Consider the following 3052-nt stretch of genomic DNA (forward strand, 5'->3'; position numbering starts at 1 on the left):
TTGTACAACTAATTCTTCTTCCTGAATTCCAATCTCCAGTCCTAAAAGGATAATTAAATCTCTCCCCAGTAAGTTACTTCCTATATCAGGGATATACAGCAGTTCCCCTGTGATCCTATCCTTAGGACCTTCTATCATCATAGGTTCAAATACTGGAACAGTAAATCCTTCCCCTTTCACCCCCGAAACAGTAATTAACCGTGTAAACATTTCTACTTTCTTTGGTTTAAAATTCGGCGATGACCGTGCTGCCCCGTATCTACTAGGGAGATTACCTCCTCCCTACACGGTCCCACCTTCAAGTTTATCAAGGGTTCCTGGTGGGCCCCTGAGGGCAGGAACCCCTGACACCCCTATTCTTCATCATAATTCATAAGCGGAATTGCCTTTTCTTCCCTTTGTAGATCAGGACACTCCCGCTTAAAATGCCCTATCTTTCCACAATAATAGCATCCTGCCTGTAGCGACTTCCATCTCTGCCCCTGTCGCTCAAACCCTCTATCAAATGTTCCCCCTTGTCCTCTCCCTCTTTACAAACACTTTCTGTGCCTCTCTCAACAATTCATCTAATGGTTTTTCACTCCATCCTTCTATCTTCTGTATCTTTCTCTGTATGTCTGGCCATGCTCTTGTCACAAAATGTACTTTCAAAAGACCCTGTGCCACTGGGTCCTCAGGGTTCATTCCAGAGTATTTCCGCATTGAGTCCCTTAATCTTTGCAAGAAAGCTGAGGGAGTCTCATCTTTCTCCTGTCTAATTTCAAAGGCTTTAATCAAATTCTGTGACTTCGGAACTGCCTCCCTTATTCCTTTTAGAATCAGGTCTTTCAATTCCCTCATTTCTTCTCTATGCTCCGGGTTTTGGTTTTCCCACTGGGGGTCTCTGAGGGGAAACTTCATCTCTCCCTGTCCAGCATCCCCATCTCCAATCAGGTGTTCCCTGTCCCATATTTTAATGGCAGTTCCTCGTACAAGTCCCCTTTCCTCCCCAGTAAATAATATATTCAAAATAGACATTAATTCAGCCCAGGTATACAGACTGGGCCCCAAAAATTGAACAATTTGTTCAGACAACCCCACCGGATCCTCAACCAGGACCTCCATTTCCTTTTTAAATGTTCTGACCTCCCCACTGGTGAGGGGGGCACTTACAAACCCAATCTCTTTGTCCCCTATGGGTACCTCCCAAAGGGGATAAGTCGTTACGTTTTTCCCCTTTTTCTTTTTTTTAAAGAAATATTGCAATATTTCTAGCTCCCCATAACTTCAAACACCAATTCATCAATTCATGCTTGACTAACCTTCAAAGCCTGTTCCTAACTTATAAATATATTTATATATATTTACCTTCATTTCTTCAGTATTTAATAGTCAAAATGCAAAATGCATACAGTTCCCAATTTTGCAATTCACTGTAATTACCCAGTTTTAGTCCTTTAATTTAGATCCAGAATTAGTTTCCTTAAATAGTCCTGACCAATCATTGCTCAATTACAATACTATAGGTCGTAAAATAATCAGAACTTGCCTTAAAAGAATTTGTCTACTCAAGTTTTTTTAAAAAAAAACTTCTAATGCATGAACAATGGCTGAATCCAAGGTCACAGATATTAACCATAGAATTTTGCTTTTACTACAATCTAATGTTGAACTGAAACTTCAACTGTCCTCCATAAATCGCTGTTATGTAAAGATAAAAGAGATTAGTTAGAAACTGATAGTAAGGCAGTCATGATCTGTAAAAAGAACAGGAGTTATCATTCCTTTTTTTTTTCTTCATAATCACAATAGAATCCTTAACCTTAAAAGAAATCATGTTAAATTTCCATAACAAAAATCAGATTCAAAACAGTCCTGGAACTCAAGCTCCAGGGAATAAAACGCAAACATTCAATCACCAACAAACAAATGTGCATTCAAACCAAATCACAAAGGGTTAAACTTCCTACCAGCTGTACAGCTCTTTTCATTCTCTCTCTCGCACATTGACATATAAACTCAGATATTCACAAACCCAGTCTTCGTCCGATCTGTACTTTGGCCAGAAGACAGCGGGACGAAGAATGGAGTCCTTAGTCCATACAAAGCAACAATATTTAATCATCTTTCTCCCTTGCACAAGTATTATTTTGCCAATTTCCACAACATCCTGCCCAAAGGACTTTCTGGAGGAATGTTGTAAGGGACCCCGCCTCCATTTCCATTGTCTTTTCCTTACTTTGTTTCCCCGGAGGCTTTTTTCTTACCCAAAGCGCAAGCCATATTGAGTTCCTTCGTTAGTCCCTTATTAACTACTAAAACTCAATCCCGACCACCAAGGCAATACTTAAAAGTCAATTTTCTTACCTTGGTCTGTGCACAGAATTGCCTGGCCCCTTTTGTCACTGTATTTTCTATCGAGCTGCTATCACTGTCTGATTCAGATGTCTCTCTTATAGGATTCACATCAGTCACCCAAGGGAGCAGACCAAACCGGGACACGAGAACGCTCCTCAATGGGGAACGGGACGCGTCTTCCCAGTGTCCAAGGCCAGCCACTCCCCCCGGTGATGGAAGAAAATCCCGGACGAGCCCCCAATTGTGAGAAACAAAAGCTCACTCACTTTAATAATTTCAGTCCGAGACAAATATCTGAATCCGCCATTTATTTATACACCTATAGGTGGGTGCCCTGTCTCATTACCAGGTAAGGTAATGACAAAATGCACACCAAATCCAACAAACTCTCGAAATTTATACAGTTTGAATCCCCATATTTTTCCTTATTCCATTGTCTGTTCCCTGCTTCGCTTACGTCACTCATTTCCTTAAGACTTATCCCACAACTTCTGTTTATCCTGTCTTGTCCGTGACAAACTCTTATCTCTGACTCCCATAAGGGTGTTTGACGTCAGTCTATTGTAGATTATTGATTAAGCATATCTTTTCTTCTATCAGCATCTATTTCCATCCAGAGGCCACTTTGACCTCTTTGATTAGGGTTTGTTCCTGTGTCCCCGTGTAAGGGGGAAACAGATGCTTTCCTGTTTGCCCATATATCCACCATTGTTCT

This window comes from Chiloscyllium plagiosum, unplaced genomic scaffold, assembly GCF_037043375.1.
Source record: "Chiloscyllium plagiosum isolate Xiang-an unplaced genomic scaffold, Cpla_swu_hap1 HiC_scaffold_32, whole genome shotgun sequence".
Taxonomy (NCBI): Eukaryota; Metazoa; Chordata; class Chondrichthyes; order Orectolobiformes; family Hemiscylliidae; genus Chiloscyllium; species Chiloscyllium plagiosum.